Raw genomic sequence first — 23,798 nt, 5'->3', positions numbered from 1 at the left:
ACCTTATAACATCTAGCGAGTAAATCCTCTTCAGAAAGACTACATAGTATTCAGTATTATCAAATATCAATGAACTGAGGAGGGGGTGACGATACGTCTTCTTTAACATTTCAATGATGCCCTGGTCTATCGGCTGACAAAGGGCAGCCACATTTGGTGGTAAAAATAATGCTTTTATTTCTCCATCTGTGAGATCGTCACTCACAGGATGCGAGGGTGTGTTATTAAGAAGCAGTTCACCTTTCCTCTGTGAATTGTTCTTTCACATATTTCTCTACGACTGATACGAGTTCATTTTAAACGAGATTTTTATAAATTCTGTAATACTCTATGCTTTCTTTTGATGAATGGAATGTAGGGGCAATGGTCTCTAATTTGAAAGCTCTAGGTTTCCACGATTTCCCATAAACGTAAGCTTAAGCTTTTGTTGGCCATTTGCATCACTGCAAGCCAATGTGGTAACTTGTTCCTTACTTTCCTTGTATCCTGCTTCCGCTGTTCCGCTTTTGGAAGCAACCGTTTTCGTAGGAATATCTTGTAATTTGAACCACCCTTATCGCAGTTGTACAAGTGTTCACCAGAAAAGAAAGATTCCTCAACTTCTCTATACTTACCTTTCTTCTTTCTTGCTTTTATTCCACTTCCATCAGCTTAGGAAGCACATCACTTTTCAATGTGTGTTCGAATTTTCTTCCAATTTCCTTCAGTACTTTTTTCCTACCCTTAACTTAAAGCAACAGCTTATACTGCTACCCCAGAACCCATTCTTATTGCAGCACATGGTTTCCGGTCCGCAGTTACTACAAGTTTTTTCGTTTATCACCCATTTCTGACTCTTTAATGAAAACGAGAACAACCACACAAAACAAAAATTTACTACTTTGGACGACTGATATTCAAATGAAGAAACAAAGAACACAGGGTTGCCAACAGAACTGCTCTTTACGTGTGTTCATTGCTGTTTGTGAGCGCTGGAAGAGGGCCTGTAAGTATCGTATGTTGAAGAGTAGCTAGACTAATTTATTCAGTATTAACAACACCATATGTACGTGATAATTGTGACTCCAGATGTAATTCAAGTACAAAATATTTCATTAGGCCACAAAGCATTGTAGCTGACGCCCACTTGCTAAAGATTTAGAAAAGTACAGTAAGTACAATAAACTAACCCTAATTTTATCGCAGAGAAATATTTTTATGGCATTAATTAAGGCGGCCTGATAGTACGGAGGCCGAATAGTCACGAACCGGATAGTCGAGAGTCTGTTGCACAGGAACTGAGAGAACGTTGCTGAAAAAAAAAGGTTAACGATAATCATGTACGGGAGAAATTCGAGTTTCATGAAACATTGTACGATATAGAGAAAGGCCGATCAGAGCAATTTCACACGGCTGCAAGTCATGAATTCTCAAATAAATTGACGTATTTCTTTGTGCTGGACTAATGATAATCTCACTTTACCATGAATTTGTGTGGTGTAAATTTTAGGTACGGCTGGAATTGTACCTGGTGGACCCCTTGAATTTACGCGCACAATGGCCTGATTGGCTAACTTTAATACTAATTATCTCGCCACCGGTGCAACTTATCGAATTTTTCTCTTAACGATTATTTCTAAACACAACCCGCCCTGTAAGGCCCTTACAAGCTTTTCAGACTCTTCTGACTACCCTGTATTGTTGCAAAGTATGTTAACTGCAACGGATGATAGTTTTCATGTGGAAATAAAACATAGTTTTAGAAATATAAACAAATAAAATCAAGAAGGAGTAAAAGTTATTTAATTACAGTTCATTGTGAATGGCTTCCAGATTACACCGTCCGTCTATAAAGTTTTGGGACTAATTTTATTTCTGGTATATATGCGAAAAGTGGCAGCTTGAACTAACAACTTAAAAGGTCTCTCACTCACTCACTCTCTCTCTCTCCCTCTCTCTCTCTCTCTCTCTCTCTTTTCTCTCACTTTGAGTGTATGTGTATGTTTGTGTGTGTTTGTGTGTGTGTGCGCGTGCCTGTATGTAAAGGAGCATTGACTACTCCTACAGATGTTCTACATCTACATCTATTTGGATAATATGCAAATTACACTTAATTGCTTGGCAGAGAGTTCATCGATCCACCTTCGCCCTAATTCTCTGTTATTCCACTTTCGAACTGCGCGTGGAAGAAAAAGAACACATATCTTTCCGTGGCTGCTCTGATTTCACTTAATCTCGTATGATGATCGGTTCTCTCTATGTAGATTGGCGCCAATCAAAATATGTTCGTTTCCGGAAGAGAAAGTAGGTGACTGAAATTTCATGAGAAGATCCCGCCGCAACTATTTCCACTCCAAGTCATGTGTGATGTCCATGACAAGCTAAACAGGCCCTTATACTTTGAAGGTATACAGACTGTATAATCTGTAATCATGTGGAAGTGCCTCGTTAATCAGCTCTGTATGTCCATTCCTTCATCATCAGTAACTGTAGGGGGGAGAGGTAGGAGGACGGAAGATTTGCTAAGTATACACTACAAGTCTCAAAATTAACTATACGTGAAAATTATGCTTGAGATTGCCTCATAAAACCTGTAAATTCTATCTAAAGCCCATTCAATGCTAAATGTAGCTCCCTTTACTAATATCCATTTCCTGATACTTCATGAAATACACAGCAATTCCAACTTCTTCTTCAAACATTAAGAGACAAGTATATTGCACCTTCATGCAAGTGTGAAGTGAAGACCCCAAATTACCCATTACACATGAAAAAGTAACATTAGCATTTTAATTGCTTGATATATTCATTCTCATTAAGTGCACCCACAAGAAATAATTTTCTTACCACAAGTAATACTAAAAAACATAGAATTCAGATCAAAACTGATAAATCTTGTAACTGAATGAAGCAATCGGAACACACAGTTAAGGGAAATTCTGTAAAACACTCCAAGGTGTTGCAGACAGTACTGAAATAAAAATGTTAGCTTAAAGAAATTGTAGTTTCAAGAAATCAAGAGGGCCCAAATTCAGTACCCTGGAAAGGTCGACCAAAAACAGGAGACTGCGGACGACGCTAACAGTAGAAACAGTAAATTAAATTAGATGTAAATAATAGGATATCACACAGTTCATACGAAACAAATATCTTAATTTGGTATGCCAATAATGAGAAGTGCGTGTGTCTGTACAAAGACTCATAGCCTACTATCATAGATAGTGACCAAATAACCCTGATTCTCTGAAGGTACGCACAATGTAAATTTATAACTGAAAGAAAGTAACTGACTCAAAAATAAATAGAAAAATTGCCATACAGTGCACACTTCCATTAATTCTCCGTAACAAAAGGAAATAAGGAATTGAAAAACTGTTATTATGGCACAAGTTAATAGGTTTGCTGTGTAGCGGATTACTCTGAACATGTATTAGCCTTCATGTTATAGTATTCACCTGTGCAATGATACTATCGACCTGCTGATTACATGTAATTTCAGAATGCAGAAAATTGTTATCAGTAACATCTACAGCAACTTCGTACGTAACATTGCATTATATGAGCAAGGTGACAGACATGATGTCTCATGGCGACAAACAACAGCCCATTATATGACGACCTACCTTATATTTGCACATGAAAAATAGTTAGCATGCAGGGAGATTTTACTTCGTATTATTATTTATAATTCTCGGCACCAGCTCTGAGTGGCGATGCATCATAGGGCTGCAGGGGGACAAAGCCAAAGTTGGGACATTCTTCATTGCTACGAAATTTATTCAAGATGTCGGCTCTCCCTCGACGGGAGTAGATGAGGGTATGTCTTGCTGATGATGTCACCACCTCCATTCTTTCCCCCTACCTCACTACCCCACCCCTAACCCCACTTCCACCATCCCCTCCACCACTTCCTCTCCTCCCCCTCTCTCTCCCTACTTGTGAATTGACAGGAAAAAGACACAGACTGTTCTTAGCTGTTGGAGTGGAATGATGTAAGGTACTATATTTATTTACATTATTTACTTTTGCGTGTGTTATCCTGATGATGGACTGTCCTACACCTGCCTTGTGAAATGTGGAAAAGGCTGGAGCAGAAGGTGTTGTCTTTATTTTTGATGGGAGAAGTGTTCAGCTGATGAGATGTTTGTGTTGGCCAAAGAGGAGTTTAATAAGTGTATTACCTGCAAGCTTACAGCTAATGACTTTGACCCTAGCCTCCTACACAAGGAATGGAAGGAGGTGATAATGAATGGGTGTACGCGGAAATGTTTTCAGCAAATAATGGTGATACAGCGGGTGGACTGAAGATGCATTTGCAACTCATAGAAGCTATTAAAAGTGCTGGATCTGTTCGTATTTTTGAAATGTCCAGCAACATGACATTGCAGAAGAAAACTAAGTTCTATTCCACTACCCCAGACTGAGTGAACAAGAGGTACTTGTGCTGGTGTATGGGGCTTGACTGAGGACACATGATTACAGCCTTTGCTCCCATTTCCAATCGCGTGGGTTTATATGTTCACCCTGAAATGTGCCCTTGTCCACAATAGCATTCGAAATGGGCAGGAAACTGTCCCACAGTTCTGAAAGAAGAATTGCCTTCTACCGATCTTCAAGTGTATAGCTGCTGAAAAAGTTGTACACATATACGTGGTAACAATGGACAGGACAGCAAAGTATCACTTAAGTGTGGGAGATTTGCCTCCTACCAATCTGCAAGTGATTAGCTCGTACACAGATGCATGGTAAGAAGGGATAGGGCAGGAAACTATCACTGAAGTGCAGGAAGTCAAATATACGCTACCACAACTCAGAAACTGCTTCACTGCTCTAATTATGCATCGAAATTGTCGTGAAAAAACCACCATCCATAAAGAATGGATCATAATGCAGCACATGCAGTGTAAATAGAGAAAAGGCACCGTAATGACACAACTACCAGAAAAACAGACCCCAAAAGATCTCTCCAGGAGTGAGTGGAGGCGGCCAACAGGTGGAGAGCAGTGTTCACCCTCACTAGCCTCTACCGCTCCATGCAGTTATAACCCATCATCGCTCACTTTTATTCTTCACATAAACTGTCCAAAGGCTGCTCGGTAAAGGTATCAGACGTTCCACTGTACCAAATAAAAGCTTTGTGTGTGTATGTATGTGTGTGTGTGTGTGTGTGTGTGTGTGTATTTTATCATATACTTGTAACCTAACCCTCACTTATCGACCTTAAAGACAGTGAAAAATTAAACCGCGTGTACCTAATGGAAATTTGGGAAAAGCAATCGTCACCGAAGTAAAACTGCCGGTAAAGAGGGAGGAAAGGGTTACATCTGAATGAAAGGAAAAATGCTAATGAAACTGGTGGAAATTAATTTTGAAAAGGGGTAAAGTTAATAAAGAAAGTAAATGTGCGGCCGTTACGTTAACAATTAACTAGCGGCAATTAGATATTTGAGATTTGGGGGAAATTACGGTCGCCAGTCCTAAGGACAATTGCTATAGTAACTGAAAAAGAAAGGTTATTACACATTTAATTAGCACTAGAAGCGTAGCAACTGAAGGTTGACACGTGCAGTGTGAAAACAGAAAGTTTGTCAGAAGCAATAAATTTCGCTACACTCTGACTTAATTTAGCAAAAGAATTAATAAAACAGGAAAATCGAAAGTTAATTTAGTGACTGAAGTTAATAGTGAGCTTTCTTTCTGAAGCACATCGAAATTCAGTAAAATACGGTTAGTCTTGGACTACCTCAACAATCATTTCAAAAGCTACTTGAATCTACGCAATTTAGAAATAAGAGATTTAACTTTGAACTTGAATTAAATGATTCTGAACAACTAACAATAGTAAAATTTAGTACGTACCAAGCTGAGCTGCAGTAACAGGTAAGCTAAAATACGGTAACAAAACTCGCACTCTTAATTTGTGCTTGTGTAATCTAAGTATTCTAGCCAGCTATGAATACTTTAACTGAACTTTGAAATTAAGGTAGTGAAATGGAATGATTGTACTTTAATGCTGGCGTCTGAATTTGAACGACACTCGGGTTCATTCCGGAAAAGGAAGGGACCCTGTTTGGTAATGCGATTGGGACAATGAGCAACAAAGGTTCATGCTAAGTAGCTGTAATTTTGTGATGCGACAATTTTAAACGTTTGAAAAGCTGAGGTCTTCCATACAGTTCTATAACTTTACGTGATTCCAGTCTTCCTTGTTGGTTGATTGAAGGTTGGAAGCCGTCGATCGAGGAGGTGGCAACAGTCACCCATTGTCGGCCGTCGCTGTTGCAGAAGCTGGATGTTGGCGCGCCTTCTTCTCGACACGGTCACCAGACGAAACGGGCTCTTGATGTTCGCCAGCTAATGCTTCCCGTCCGCGACACCATGTCAGAAACTATCATCGCAAGTCGAGCGCAATTACATGCTGCCAAACCCCGAAAGCGCGGCAACTCGCGGGAGCTTCACACAACACACCTGCTCCTCTCGCTACTCCAGCCAGACTCCCTCTCTGCCCGCGCTCCACGCGGCAGAGTTAACACTACCAAAGATCCTACACCCTTTGATTCTTCACACGACCTATCGATGTAATCGTTCGATAGCAGTCTTCCCTAGGCAAGACCCAGCGTAAAAATACAAATAATATTTACGAAACAAACCAATTATACATCGACATAAATGCATAAATATATATATACAAATAGTAAAACAATTACAAAATGTAAAGACACAGAAATGTCATATATTCAGGTAACAAAAATAAGGAAAACAAATTTATAGTACAATGGATGGAAATAGGAGGATATGCATTTCCGGCGTTACACGTGCCCCACATTGTCTGAGGATGTTCGTGTAACCTAAACAGACTCAGAAAATGTCCCAAAAAAGAAACAGCAGAAATGCATATGCTCAAAACATCAACAAAATTTAGCATTCGTCTAATTAACCGTAAACCAATTTTTAGACGATAATAATTGAGTGGAGACACTCCTAATCTTATTCCACTCTGTCATCTTGCACAAAATAAAACAGGTTGACAACATATTAAAATTCATAGAAAACATAGAAAATGGTTTAGCTATTCTAAAAATCAAAATTCCTAGCAGTATCAAGGAACGGAATACTATTTACAAAATTAATCAGAGTACATGGTCATAAAAAACAGGTATATCATAATACGCAAATTAATAATTAATTACATAGAATACACATTTTATATAACCTTTCCATAATTAATACTCTCGCCATGAAAGTCCACTTAACGCTAAACAAGAAAATAATATACAGCAGATCGACAAAAACATAAAAATTGACAGCAGAATTCTTTCACATCAGCTGTCCGGGAAGAAAAACAACTCCGCCTTCCGTACTCGCAAGTACAAAGAACGCCGACAGCGGCACAAGAGCCGACAGCGACACAAGAGCCGACAGCGCACTAGAGCCGACAGATTTTTGTAACGGCATTTCCAGAACGTCCGCTTGACTGAATTCTTTCGGAAAAACTCACTCCCGAGTAATCTCAAGGAGTCCCGTAACACTATCACAGTGGATAACTCAACACTGTCCATCATCACACGCATGTACTAGCCTGAAACTTAAAACAGCGTCTGAGTACATCGGCAATGACTAGTAAAACACACATTCATGAAATCTGACAGCTAGTTACAAAAGCATATTTACATTCCTTAGTCTACTGTGACTCAGCTGAAAACTTAAACTAGCAGCTTGGATTTTTCAGATGATTACTAATCAGTTACTCTTAAATCATTTAGTCAAAATTAATTTCTTATTAATTACAACGTCTTTAATGTCCTCTTGGTCAGGCAAAAGCATGGAAATCTAGCAAATCGTGAAATATTACACTCTATATTTACATAATGTACAAATTACCCATTCTGTGGTATTAATCAATCCTAGGTTGGTACAATTTCAGGTCTACAATGTTCCGTATACATAATAGTTTTCCAGAGCTTGGATACTCTAAGCAATAAGCATTTGTGTGAGGTATACCAATGACTTTATATGGTCCATTATAAACAAACTTAAATTTAGAGATTTCATGGTCTATCTCGCTCTATTTCTCATGAGCTTTTACAAGTACTAAGTCTCCGATTGCAAACTTAGCAAAACGCGCTCTAGAGTCATGACGACGTATGCGAGCATCGAAAACGATCTTTTTTCACAACAATACTACTGTCAATCCGTGGAGGGCATTTGATTATCTCTTCCAATTCACTTTCTACACTTTTGTCAATGCCGAGATTCCTCACGTTACGGCAGTTCAAATTCATTCCTACGTCAATGTCATCCGGCCAGTTAACAATGTGTATAGGCTGGTATTGCCTATGCACACCGTCTCCTGCCTCGTCAAAACTAACTACTGTTGTTTTATCTTGTGGCGTACATGTCAAAGTTTTGCTTTCGCAATTAATCACTGCACGGTACGTTAATAGCCAATATAACCCGATAACTACTTCCGTAGTTAAGTCTGGCACGACGACAAACTATTGTTCAAATCGTGCCCCACATATCTTGAAGTTGACAAAAATCTGTTTTGTGACTGGTTTACTGGCCTTCCCAGTAGCACCAATATTTTTCACTCCTGTTACTGGCATAACTACGATTCCGGGTCTGTCTTTCAGTAACTCAAATATTTTCCCAGATACAGCACTCAATTCTGCACCGGTGTCAATCAACACGTTTAATTGTAGGTCGTGAATATTAACAGACACTACTATCTGTCTACACTTGTCCTCGAATGTTTCTTTATTTTCCCACAGTAAATCCTCGTCTATATCCAGGTCATTCCAGAAAAAACCATCCGGCTTTGATCCTAAATCCGGCTTATCTGGCGGCCTTTTCAGCCTCTGTTCACATTCAGTTTTAATTTCAACACGTTTGTCCTGAGGCTTAGTCTGTAGCTCCGCCTCCAATAACGAAACCTTTTCCTGTAACTCGTCAACTAGTGAGTGTTGCTTTGCTATCAATTCATTAATTGTCACTTTCGTTGATTCCTGTTTGGTCAGGTTGATCTCATCTGCCAATCTACCTGGAGGAATGTGCCCAGTAGTATCTGCAATTACTTCCTCTAGATCTGCGCAACCCACACTGCTATCGTCTGACCGTATAATGTCAGCTCTAACCTCATATACGCTGTAATCTATGTGCTTTTCTACCAATCGTGTCCGGCTATCACTAAAATTTTCGCAATCTTTCTCCTTAATACTCTCGCAGTGTTTAAACTGGAGGTTTGCGTCGGATGGGTTGGCTACTTCTACCACTATAACTTTCGGTGGAGTCTGCCGGTTAGGGCCAGAACTTTCCGTTACTACTTCAACATCCAACTCCTGCGGGACGAAACACGACGAATCTTGCTCATGCTCCCCATTAACATCAACTATTTCTAGTAAAGTCTGCCGGTTAGGGCCAGAACTTTCTATCACTTCACAAATACTATCTTCCTGTGGGACGAGACGGGGCAAATCCTGCCTGCGCTCCCCATAAACACTTCTCCCGTACAGGCCCCTATAATCTCTTAGTTCGTCGAACTGCCTTAACCAGACCTCATCCCTCTCTGCATCCCCTCGCTCAATGACGGACGTGTTACCCGACATCAGATCTTCTCTCAACAATCGCGAATCACTCTTAAACTCAATCTCCATTTCCGCTGTGGGTGTTACAGCTGCCACGTTATAATCGATTTCCGGAACACTACTTAAATTGTTCTCACTGACAGTGAATGTATTTTCTACTGCCGTGTCTACAGCTGATCTACTACTTGTGGGCGTACTCCTTTCTCCTAACACTGGCACACTCTCCCGCCGTTCATTATTCCATATGGAATTTTCATAACGACGACACCTGGGTTTTCTCCTGTTATTGGGCCTCCAAAATTTCTCCACGGCCGGTCGGTCCCTCACCGGCGCGGCTAATGGTTTCCCTGTCTCGTCCCAGCAGATACGCTCCCCGGATGCTGCTGAGGCGGCTGATCACACCCTCTGGCGTTATTACTATTCTGCGAAGCCCGTATCACGCTACTATGATACTGGTTTCTGTCATTCCTGTTATTATTTGCATTGTACCGATTGTCATTACGGCCCGAACCACTATTGTTATTGCTGCCAAGATTGCGGTATGCATTATTCCCATAGTTATCGTTGTTGTGGTTGCTGTGGTACCCGTTGTTACCACGGCCTCTATCACTATCGCGATTACTGCGCCAATTGTCCTCGTCCTCAACTCTTTCCAGGAAATCATTGATTGTCCTGTAATTGCTTCCTATGTAGCGTTTTGTATCATCTGGAAGCTTCCTGTAGAGTTCCCAGACTATTTCGGATTCCGTGCGGCGATCACGCAAATACTCCAACTTGCGGATCCAGCCCTCACATAACTCCTTCATCGAGCCACGCGAATGCGCATCGAAAGGCCTCGATACGACAAATTCGCGCCAGACACTTCGTTGTTTTTGCTCTGACCAGTATTCAGCCAGGAACAAATTTTTAAACTCGTCAAAAGTTAAGTTCATAATGTTGAGGTTTAAGCCCCAACGCTTGGCATCGCCAGCCAACACATCAATACTCGCATTTATTTTTCTCTCATTAGTCCATGATCTGGGTAAAACTCTTTCACAATTTGCAATGAAATCCGTCGGGTGTATACCGCCTTTTTTCAAGGGGTCGAACCGCTCCTCTTTCGTCAACAATTCCGAACTATGTGCACAGATTGGCACATAGCTCTGTTTTTCGTCAAGTTTCTTTTCTAATTCCGAAACTCTCGTAATTACTTGGCAAGTGGTTGTCGCAAGCGTTTCTACTTCCCTTTTTTTCTCTTCGCAGGTATTAGCCTGCTTCGTCACTTTAGCATCAACTTCGGACACTAAAGCCTTTAAAGTTTCCACCTTCTGTTGATCCTCTTATTTCACTAATTGAATTTGTTCCGTCACCTTATTCTCGATGATCGGAGCAACTGCTTCTCCTACACTTTTCTCGATTCTGCTAATTTCGGAATAAAAACGAGTATTTATGCTCGCAATTTCCGCCTGAACGCCTATCATTTCCTGTTTAAGATTACCGATTTCGGTATTAATCACAACAATATCCTCTTTGATTTTATCAACTTTTGTGTTAACAACTCCAATATTGTTGTTAACAACATTAATAGCTTTGTTCTGATTGTCTAGCATCCGTTCAATTTTTTCAGACAGAGCTTCTTGCTTGGCTGCCTGAGCTTCTTGCTTGGCAGCCTGAGCTTCTTGCTTGGCAGCCTGATCTTCTTGCTTGGCAGACAGAGCTTTAATTTCTGCCCATTGACTCTTGATTTCGTTAATCAAAACATTCAATAAATCAGTTAAATTCCCGGAAACTACCTGTTTTACTTCCGTAGGGGCTTCCTCTTTAATTGTCCCCCCGTATTCGTCATCAAGGGATTCAGATTAGATTTTCACTTCCGATTCCGAAACATTTTCTAAAGTTTGGAATTCCATTTCTGCTCTTTGTTGCGTTTCGGCGGTCGCGTCTTTCATGCTAGCCGCCTGCCCCTGAACAATGGGTACCGCGGTGCGCGTTTCCCACTGTTCGACCGATTGTTCCGTATCCAAGTCTACCAAATTTTGGCAATTGTTACCTTCACTCATTTTAATAATTTTCAATATAAATGCCAAATCTCAAATATAATTAGAATTCCTCCCACAACTTATTCTCGCTGACGTAACGGCCTGTACGTAACCAGTACTTTGTTACGAGATTTGCACAATGCAAAATTCGTGTCCAGAACAACCTCAAATCCGAAGATTGTCCTGTCACCAGGTCGCCACGTGTAACCTCCCCCTCACATATCGACCTTAATGACAGTGAAAAATTAAACCGCGTGTACCTAATGGAAATTTGGGAAAAGCAATCGTCACCGAAGTTAGTTTGTTGGTACGGAGGGAGGAAAGGGTTACATCTAAATGAAAGGTAAAATGCTAATGAAACTGGTGGAAATTAATTTTGAAAAGGGGTAAAGTTAATAAAGAAAGTAAATGTGCGGCCGTTACGTTAACAATTAACTAGCGGTAATTAGATATTTGAGATTTGGGGGAAATTACGGTCGCCAGTCCTAAGGACAATTGCTATAGTAACTGAAAAAGAAAGGTTATTACACATATAATTAGCACTAGAAGCGTGGGAACTGAAGGTTGACACGTGCAGTGTGAAAACTGAAAGTTTGTCAGAAGCAATAAATTTCGCTACACTCTGACTTAATTTAGCAAAAGAATTAATAAAACAGGAAAATCGAAAGTTAATTTAGTGACTGAAGTTAATAGTGAGCTTTCTTTCTGAAGCACATCGAAATTCAGTAAAATACGGTTAGTCTTGGACTACCTCAACAATCATTTCAAAAGCTACTTGAATCTACGCAATTTAGAAATAAGAGATTTAACTTTGAACTTGAATTAAATGATTCTGAACAATTAACAATAGTAAAATTTAGTACGTACCAAGCTGAGCTGCTGTCACAGGTAAGCTAAAATACGGTAACAAAACTCGCACTCTTAATTTGTGCTTGTGTAATCTAAGTATTGTAGCCAGCTATGAATACTTTAACTGAACTTTGAAATTAAAGTAGTGAAATGGAATGATTGTACTTTAATGCTGGCGTCTGAATTTGAACGACACTCGGGTTCATTCCGGAAAAGGAAGGGACCCTGTTTGGTAATGCAATTGGGACAATGAGCAACAAAGGTTCATGCTAAGTAGCTGTAATTTTGTGATGCAACAATTTTAAAAGTTTGAAAAGCTGAGGTCTGCCATACAGTTCTAAAACTTTACGTGCTTCCAGTCTTCCTTGTTGGCTGATTGAGTCGAGCCCCATACACCTAATCGAGCACTTGTGGTTCATTCAGTCTAGGACAGTGGAATAAGAAGAAGTTGTCTCCTGCCCTATGGGTTGACTGGCCATTTAAGGAAAAAACATAAACTGCTCCAGCACAGGCAGCAGTTCTTATGAGTTGTGAAATGCATCTTGAGTCCATCCCACTGTGTCATCGTTATTTGCTGAAGTGTATTACCCTATGCTCATCCTTTATCGCCTCCTCCCATTCTTTGTTTAGGCGGCTATGGACACAGTCCTCAGTGGCATGCATACAAGTAATATGTTTACTAAACTCCTCTGTGTCCAACGCTAACGCTACATCTCGTTAAGTGAACAAATTCCCACGAAAAAAAAGATAGTACCTTTCACTCCAATCTTTCTTCCCCCAATTCACAATTTGCGGGGGGGGGGGGAGGTAGCTGTAGGATAATCCATTATCAGGACAACAGCCTCAAAAATCAATAAAGTAAATAAACAAAAACTCTATCTTACATCCTTCCTCTCCAGCAGCTACACACTGAGTCTTTGTCCCACCAGTTAACAAGTGGGGGACAGGAGGAAATGAGAGGGGGGGATGAAGGGGAAAGTGGGGGAAAGGAGGGAAAGTGGGGAAGGTGGGGAAGGTGGAATGAGTGGGGATGGGGATGTCAGCAGTGCGACATTGCTATATCTAACCCTCATAGAAAGAAGGGGGTGTGAGGACCCTCCACAGAAAGTCACAATCTTGATTAAATATGGCCACAATGCAGAATGTCTCACCTTCAGATGTGTCCCCCCACTTAATTACGACTGTATCGGAAGTGACCTTAGATCACATATCTAACTTTCGTACCACAACATGATGACACCCCACCAGTGTTAAAATTGTTCAAATGGCTCTTTGCACTATGGGACTTAACATGTGAGGTCATCAGTCCCCTAGACTTAGAACTACTTAAAACTAACTAACCTAAGGACATCACACACATCCATGCCCGAGGCAGGATTCGAACCTGCGACTGTAGCAGCAGCGCGGTTCAGGACTAAAGCGCCTAGAACAGCGCGGTTACAGCGGCTGTCTCCCCACCAGTGTGGCTCATTCAAATAGATCAAGTACAAATAATATGATTATGGTAAACAGATTCGAAAGATGTGAATTCATCAATGAATATATTGGCTTTAAGGAGAACAGAAAAGCTTTAAACGCTGTGTGGATATTTACAAACCAAAGCAACATCTGGAACATGTAAATGTGAGTACTTCAAAAACTGGTATTGCACCTCAGGAAAAATTGACATCGTTGAATTTATAACAATAGCATGAAACTCAATAAAGCAATAATTAATGCGAGAACCGGCTTCCAAGCATTTAGAGATATCTTTGAACGACTATTACTTTGGGCGGAATCAGGCGATTGCCTACCATCGCTCAGAGTAGTACAAGGAAGCACTGCCTAACTAACCGCGTCACGTAAAACTAACCTTTATCACAGGATACAAACTAAGTTTGTCTGATTCTATCGTTACGCACTGCAGTGTGTGTTCAGTGGCATTGATCTGTGCCAGACGAAATCAGTTTCATTTTAAACACCACATACTCCTCTTCATCTACACTGTACCAATTCCAGATAAGAAAGGACCAAGAGTAATTATGAAATACCTCCAAACAAGGATGACCACATGCTCCACACCCGCAAAAAGAAAGAGAGAGAAAAACTGACTTTCCAAAGACTTAAGTTTGTCACAGTGACCAAGTAAAGAGGTTGCTAAATAGCTGGTATAGATATATAGAAGCACGTTAGAACCAGATATCGTAGCTCATAGCTGATAAAAGCATTGCGATACAAGAAAAGACAAAATAATACATAGTGAGGAAATGTGAGTGCTGACTAGCATGCCTCTTTCTACCTGTAAACAACAGATCTGCATTCGACCAGTCAGTAGTGAGCAGTGAATGTCAGATAGCGACGGGAAGCTACCGTGTGTAAATGATGTGTCAATTTCGCAATGAATCAGCATCTTTGTATCATGTGTTCAAGTTATCCTCCAGAATTTTTTGAAAGGTAAATTGTCTGCACACGTTGGTTGGTATTACATTTTTTATTTAATTATTTTATTGTTTATCTTAATTATTCTTTAATCATGCCTACCATTCTCTGTTGTGGAGAACTCACTCCTTGTTAGTCTTAAACCTAAAGCCTGAAAGTTGAGAGGTTGGTATTTAGATATTCGATACGTATCATATTAACTGATGTCCTTAACTTTTGGTCATTTGCCATTGTTTGCGGATCGCTTGTTGATTGTCTGCATTCCCTTTCGACCTAGAGTCGGTAGCAGTTGAAAACGACAAGATCAGTGAAACCCTCCTCTCCATATTTACGGATGAATGTGTTCCTATATCCCACTCGATTTAGTTGTTTCGGATATGCCCCGGGAGCTATTACTAGGTATACCAGATCTCGAGTACGGTCGATGTAGCGGATACGGAACCCGCTCTGAAAACATGGGAACTGTAGTCTGAACGAAATGATTATGTATACAGGGTGTTTCAAGAAGAATGTTCAGTATTCTGGGGTGTGACAGGTACGATCATTCGAAGCAAAAATGTCTAGTAAACACGAGCTCTAAAATGCATACCTTACGCGCTACGATCCCTTGTTCATGTTCGCTATTGCCAAACAAATCTCTTCTGAGCAAGCGCTCATAGCTCTTAAAATACGCATTTTAGAACCTATGTTTAACAATTTTTTGTTGTTTTTTCCTAAGCTACCTCCTCCCAAAACATGGAAAGCAAAGAGGTTGCAGTAGAAAAAATTTGTTTCACAGTATCGAAGATGAAGTGGTGTTCATAGTCCCTAAAGTAAGAGCTTTAGAGCCAATTTTAGACGTTTTACTTCGAGTTTTCGTTCCTGTCATGTCCTTAAATATTTACAATTCCTCGTAGGACACTGAGTATTGACTGATTAATATCTATAATTCAATGCAGAAAACTGCGGATTCAAATCAATTTTATCACATGGGTGTCAGCAGATTACTTTACCCATCATTTTGTGTGTGACATAGACTTTCGTCGCTAACGAGCTCAAACGAACGGCTGTGCCCTAGCTTTCATCACTCTACTCGGGCTAATAAAAGTTTTCCAGCTCTCTTCGTTTTCCCATCTGTCATTGAAGATGAAGTTACATTAGTGTATAGAGTTCTGCTTACCGTAAACAGTGTCGCCAGCTTTTCCATAGTCAACCTCGTTGGAGGAGCACAAGTGCAGGCATATGGTTATAGTCATTTTGACACTACACTTATTTATTGATCACGCGCACTCTTACAGTATACAGCGATGCTCCAGGCTTACTTCCAGCCAGCAGAGTAGGCCTCAAACTCACGATCCCTGGCGGAAGTATGTTGTCAGGGCACAGGCTGTCCGTCCCCAGTAGCTGAGTGGTCAGGGCGACAGAATGTCAATCCTAAGGGCCCGCTTTCGAATCCCGGCTGGGTCCGAGATTTTCTCCGCTCAGGGACTGGGTGTTGTGTTGTCCTAATCATCATCCTTTCATCCCCATCGACACGCAAGTCGCCGCAGTGGCGTCAAATCGAAAGACTTGCACCCGGCGAACTGTCTACCCAACGGGAGGCCCTATTCACACGACATCCCGGGACACAGGCTGCAGCCGGCATCGAGAGAGGAGCGAGCTGGCAGTCTGGGCGGTGGCTGGTGCCGAATGAGTGTTGGCGGGCCAGCTGTATTTCACATATACATAGCCGATAGCCTACCAAGAGGTGGCTTACGCGAAGGCAGTGTCGGCCAGTAAGTGAACTCCAGCGCCATATGTGTGGCTGGTGCTTTCTCGCATGAGCGGGCGATAATATGGTCCGTGAGTAACAGGGTTCCACTTCAGCCTTTGGGCCCATTGGTGCTCGGTGCATGAACGTATGATGCGCGGTTCTTCCCCAGACCACAACATAGTATCCCACTCTGCAGCTGTGGCCTAGCTCATCTCCTTTGCAGGCTGGGTGGGTGCTATTTGCACGCCCCCTGACGAGGCGTTTTGTTGTGGAGAAGCCCTATGTTTCATGTACTAACCTGTCGTAATGCTGAAGTGGCATCTCAGTTTTTGGTAACACTGCTGGTTGCCAAACGGGTGGTAGTACTAACGTACTGGGACCGGATGGCATACTGTTGAGAGGTGGCATGAGCCCCCTCTCATATTTCTATCTTACTCTGAGTAATTCGATTTTCCTCTCTAATTGTATGCAGTGAAAAGTTGCTAGTCCTTCACACGCGGACTTCCCACGCAGCGTCTTTCGTAACCCGGGTGGTCCGGTGACAGGCGGGTGCTGCTGATCTGGAAAGGGTTAAGCCGACGGGTGTGAGGGAGTTGAGTGGATGCTTTCCAGACGCCATCATTGTCATAAGAGCGGGGCGACACGCCCACAGTGGTCTGACGGCGCGGCTATGCTAGAGATTCCGTTACTTCGCAGAAACTTAGTGAAAACACTTTCTGGCGAGCTACCAGCGAGGCGTGGGAATAACTTGTGTTCCCAGGCAGCCTTGGCGGGCTAATTCCCGCGTTTTCTACAAGATCATAACTGTGATTGGCTTGCTCAGGGGATAGCTCCGTGACGTAGCAAAATCGGTGCAGAAATTGGCGCCAAGTATATCCATTGGCGGAATAGTAGTGCGTCGGCAATAGAGTGGAATTTTCCGCCGGTTTTCGAGTTGCTGATTGGAACGTTTAACCACGGCCATTGTCGTGGGGGCGGGAATGATCTGTGTTCCTCTTGTACGGGTGCTCTTGAGAGAGTCGGCTCTCGACTTTTGGTCGGAGTAGGTTACAAGACTGAGCTCTCGCTGCTCTGGACAGCCTGCCTACCGTTGGCTGTCTAATATACTTTCATTTAATTGTAACTGTTTGACGAAGTTGCTGAAGTTTCGACTTCAACGTAACTTTCCGAGTACAATTGGCAATTGAGCGTTCTGCATACAAGCGGCCTATGTTCTCCGTCTTGAGCAGTTTTGTTCTTAAGTTGACTGTACCAGAGTTACTGTGTGACTTCTCTTGTTAAAATCACTCACTGTACCGTCAGTGATTGTGTAGCGAGCCTTCTTCGTCTCCTTCAGAGGCGTATTTATGTTGCTAGGAAGTCTTTAGTCTGGAACAACCATACCAGGGTAATTTGTTTCGGGCTATACTCGCGACATTATCATCATCACGACGGAACGTCGAAGCAACCAGCCAGATCGTGTCCTTCCAGTTAAGAAGACAGCTTGGTAACGTACGTCCGCAGCACCGGCAAATCAGGGAATTTTGCTAGGAGATTATCAGAGCTCAGCAGAGCGCGCCTGTTCGTCTTTTCTAATTTTGTTATGTCTTGGGTGTTCATTGTCCGAGTTATCACTACTGTAGCAGCAATTAATGATGGGTTGGCTGGGTGTTTCTCTTAAGAATTGAGTTGCAAGGAATTGGCTCCACATACCACTTGGTCATAAATGTCACAATCTAGTTTATGGACAACTTCACCTTCACAGAATTTATTTGAGTATCCAATTTGATGTATTGTAAATGTTTCATGAGTTTTGTTTATTATTTTGCGTTTAGTCATAATAAATCAAATTGTTATTTTGGACAGAACTTTCATTCTGTTAATCGGTAGAGCAACCCTTTCATTTCTCACTACGTTAATGAAACTTTCCTTTATCTAATTAATTTGTACCCTATTGCAGATGCCAAATTCTTTTCTACTCCACTGGCAGGGTCGATTACAGTCAGTTCGCGTTTCTTCTTAATCCATTTGCAACAGCAAAAGTCGGAGTTACAAAAGGGGGGGGGGGGGCTTAGATCATCATTTCCATGTGAAGATCCTAGAAGAATTTAGTGTTAAATACAGTGCTAGCCCCGGCACCTAACACTGTTATGTTGAAACAGATGCTTGCGGCAGCTATGCGGTCATAATGCAGTATCCTACAAAGACATGGGCTGATTCCATTACAATATATTAACCATAATCCAATACCTCTTAGACATCGTATCATTGGAAAGCATTTTTCTGATCAGTTAAAAAATCCCGCGGAAACACTTTCATTTATATTTCTATCTTACTGACTTCAACATTATCAGATGATCCTCTTCAAATTATGAGAAAACGTTTTGGTGGTTCAAACGGATAATATAAAAATATGAATGTGATTGTGGCAGGAAACAAAATATTGATTTATGAAATGTAGCAGTTTCTGTCGTCACTACAAAATGAAAACTGCTTTACTCCAAAACAAGTCACACTTACCGCTCATTCTGTCTTTAGTTTAATGGAAGTAAACATTTCCCGATAAACTGATGGAACGCACGGTGCCTAATAATTTAATGTTCAGCTTGTCATGTGAAGACATCTGGCAGTAGTGGAAGGGTAGCTTGGCGACTTGGAAATGTATACTGCCCTAAATGTTGTACATTACGCATATGGCTCAGCACTGTAAATACAAATATTCCATCTTGATGTTGAAGCTCTTTTGTCTGTGTTTGCTTTAACAATGACATATGTTTTTGAGTGGGGTCCGCCTTTAGCAAAACACTATTTGGTTTTTGTCCCAGACATGTTTCACTGCAGTTGAAGCATCATCAGTGGTTTTCTTATTGTTATGGCTGTTAAACATAAGGAATGTTCTTTAGTGTTTAAATACATACAAATATCAGTCTCTAAATCGTAATTACAGGTTTTTGAGGGGCATATAAAATTTTGTATTCATACCTTCTTCCATATGGTGTGGTTTTCCTGCTGTATTACGTTTTTATAGTGCCTGTTTGCTTTACAGTCTGTCACCTGCAACTATATGTAACTTAGTGTACGCAAAATATTTAAGCAAAAATTTTATGTGTTCCTCAAAAACCTGTAATTACGAATTAGAAACTAATAATGGTATCTGTAACCTGAGTTCGTTTTCTGGATTAGGCATACTAAGTCACAATTCCAGAAATCAATCCAGCCGTTGAAGACATTGTAATGGAAAATCACCGAGAGTTGGTTAATCACTATGCGCCAAAGTTAGACGCTTATCATGTTTCAGGGATTCCACATTGTATAATAGAGGCCTCATTTCAAGTTGTCTGCATGATGGGTGCTCTTTCAATGACTAGCTGAATGGAAACAATGTTATGTTGAAGCGTATAAACAGCTTCTGCGGTTCATTGCATTTCTTGCAAGATTCACACAACGGACGTAATTCATGTCCACTACTACCACACAAATAAGGCGAAATTGTGTCATTTCTTATCACCTAAAACAAATAGTTTCCTGATATAATCATGAGCATGGAATTTTTTCTAATCGTAATTTTGGGACGCAAATTGTATCGTCTTGGAGGAATATGCGACTCATTGGACCACTATCAGTTACACATCGTGCTCTTAAAAATCGTTGTAAAACTGCAATCAAATCGAAACGATATGCGTTGCAGTATGCAGTTATTCTGTGACATATAGCACGTTTAACAATCATAGACGTGAAATTTTAGTGTCTTCCTCTTTCACCAGAGAAACCAGATCCCTCCGGTGTGGTCTCCACGTCCCAGCAAGACGCAATGGGATGCACGGAATCCCACTCAGATGTAGAGATACAACGAAAGTAGCTGTGGAGATTTGTACTGAGCGTTGTAGAGACTATGTTGAAATGTTAGACAGCTTTGTGCCACGTGACAACTATTATTAACATTTAAAAATAATTGACTTGAGTGTGGAGTCATCGAAAGATACAGAAGAGCCTTCAGTCTTGCCCCAGTGAAATGTAATGGGACCCTTGCTCTTCCTTTCGTACTTAATGACGAAGAGGACAATATTAATAATTACCTCAAACTCTTACAGATAATGTAGTTATTTTCAAGGGCCTTCTGAGAAGTTCGGTGAATGGTCTCGGAACGTAAATGAAACAAGAGCTCAAAACAAAATTTCTTTGGTTTCCTTCAGAGTAATCACCATTAGCTGCAGCACACTTCTGACATCGGCGGTAACATTGTTGGAAACTGTAAACAAACTCATCTTCTGGAATCATTCGAAGCACCGTGGACGCGTATTATTGGATATCCTTCTCATTACACGAAATGATACATAGTGGTTCCAGTACAATCCGGAGACAGAGTGAAAGCCACTGGCATGGTGTTCATCGTCCTCCCCACCTCCCTTTGGCAAAAATTCATGAAGGATGGAGACACTGTTGTAAAAAGAAAGACGATCATCATTGTCCTAATCTTGGACTTTACGAGCTGGCTTTTTGTGAGGCGGAGAAGATGATGCGCACGATGCCACTAACAGTCGTTTGGTCTCCGCATCGTATTGGTTGCACCAGGTCTCATCTCTTGTAATGATGCAGATATACAACAGTGAGCGATTCCACAAGAAGCGTTTGCTGACAGTTTCCAACAGCCTTACAGCCGATGTCGCAAGTGTGTTGTAGTTACTACTTTGAAGGTCTGTTATGGTACCTGTTCCAGCGTAACATCAAGATCCGGAACATCGGTCTGGAACGAAACAGCCGAGAGGGCTGTGAGATTACGTCAGCCAATAGTACGCTGACTACGACCGCACCACGACGGAAGCGGCCTCTATACGAAGAGAACATAAGCGCCGCCCCAGGTATCCTTGGTCGGACTAGAAGACGGGCAAGAAGAGCCGCACTAGAAGGTGTGCCGTGACTTGTAATCTGTCTTAATCGCTTGCATGACAACTGTATACATCGAAAGACATTGATTATTTGCATGTCGCCAATTGCTTGCGACACCTTTTTGTAAAAAGGCGAAGTTAATGTCAATTCAGTTTACTGTAATAAACTCCATTAATATGATTTGCTTGAACTGTTGTCTACCGATCAGAGAAAACTGTTTCCTACACACCCTAAATTAAACGAGTGAGGAGGACACCACAGTATGTTCGTAACTCTTGCTTCGTTTATTTTCTAAGGCAATTCATCAAACTTCTGAGACACATCTTCAAACTTCTGAGATACATCTTGTGTAATGAATTACTTTCTACAAAAAGTGCTGCATAAATATCCAGGGATTAGTTGTTAAAGTTTCAAAGCAATAGAGAGACTGGTGAACTTCTTTAAATGTTCATAAATGTAAAATTGTGCATTTCGCAAAAAGCAGAAAAGTACAATTCGTGTGGATATGAAGTGGAATGATAGCATAGGCTGAATCGTTAATATAGCTAGTTAGAATTCGGTTCATTGTTGGGATAGTGAGAAAATAAAATTTACAAACGAGACTGCTTACCAAATACTCGCGCGACCGATCCTAGAAAAATGCTCAGGAGCAGAGGGCCGATACCAAATAGGACTAACCGGAGATGTTGAACGTACACGAAGAAGATAATAACGACACAGGTTTGTTTTACTCACGGGATTCTGTCACGGTGTGCGAAAAACTTAAACTGGCAGATGACCGAAGACAGTTGTCATTCATTCTGCGAAAGACTATTTACATAGCTTCAAGAACAACATTTAAGTTATGAATACAGCCCCCTTTGTATCGTGCCCCTAAGGGCAGAGCAAACAGGATTTGACAAATTTCCAGAGTAATTTTTCCTCTGCAGCGGAAATATGCTGGGAATTTCAAACCGTGTGTCACACTGGGACTTGAACACGAAACCTTCGCTATTGGCTCTTTTAAGAAGTAGTATTTGTAGAAACACCGTATTGAAATTTCACAACGTTATACTCAGAACATATTATAGTTACAAAAGTCAAAAAGTGCGTTTGAGCTTTATCGTGAGCAGTCATTCTATACACACACAAAAACTAAATAAAAGTTCTCAAAATAGTGCTATAATTATAGCAATGACTAATAAGTGAAGAAATGGGCTCAGAATGAATATCTCAGACGATAAGGCACGTTACACAATCGAATATTGCTTTGAAATGGAGTCTTGTTCGAAACATAAGCGAGCAAACAAACTCACTCATTCACACACAGAAACACACACACACACACACACACACACACACAAACACACACACACTACAACGAGTGTGCACTTGCAGCGTATATTGTTTTCCTCAAGCTTTCATTCGAAGGTTACGCATAAACACGAAACTAAAAACAAATTGAGAATCGGCTAACAATCGTTTATCACACGTACAGAGGCCTTAAAAACAGAATGCCGAGAAAAAGCCAGCAACATGCACGTGCTTTCACCGCCAGGAATATCAGTAGACAGCGTGAAAGGTACGTACGAATGACAAAAAAATAAATTGAAAATCATAATTACATACTTAATATCGCGTGAACCTTATTTAGTTCCGTAACATTAGCAAAAAACACGCTTTATTTTATGTCGTTTTGCAGTTCCCTTTATGATACTTTCTAAGTTAAACGGATGTTCACAGCTACAGAAGGTAAAATTAAAAAAGTTCCCAATTATTCAGAAAATAACGTCGAGCAGATGGCACGCGGTACCTCCTATTACAAGTGAGTAAATGCAAGAACAAAATTAAGAACGGGTAGCGTTAAGGAATGTAATGAAACGTGTGAAATTAATGAGCTTCACATGGAACCCAGCTGAGACACACGCACGCAAATGCACAAGCACACATAAAAAGGTCTTATAAATTCTTGGGATACAGTCTGAAATATGGAAACGTGCTCAAAATTCCTAATTACACGCGGGTGTACGTTTTCATACTAGAGCACAAGACAATTGGGACGGCACTGTGATTCGTTGTGGTAACTTGTTAACACGTGATGGCCCTGTAATGGATGATAAATAAACTATCATATCACAGGATGTTACGAAAAGAATTTGGGGTATAAGTTTAAAGTTTTGGAATTTAGCTATGCCCAGCAACTATTTTTTTTTGTAATTATGAAAAATTTGAGACATACTGAAATAACTGAGGAAGCCTGTAAGACACACAAGTAATAAACACCGGAGGATGAGGATCTTGTGACTGTGGGTATTGTGGTACTCATTCGGCTCCACGGTGGTTAACATGGTATAGGAATAGGTGCTTTACTGT

Source organism: Schistocerca cancellata, chromosome 4, assembly GCF_023864275.1.
Source record: "Schistocerca cancellata isolate TAMUIC-IGC-003103 chromosome 4, iqSchCanc2.1, whole genome shotgun sequence".
Lineage (NCBI taxonomy): Eukaryota > Metazoa > Arthropoda > Insecta > Orthoptera > Acrididae > Schistocerca > Schistocerca cancellata.
Note: the sequence above shows the minus strand (reverse complement) of the source record.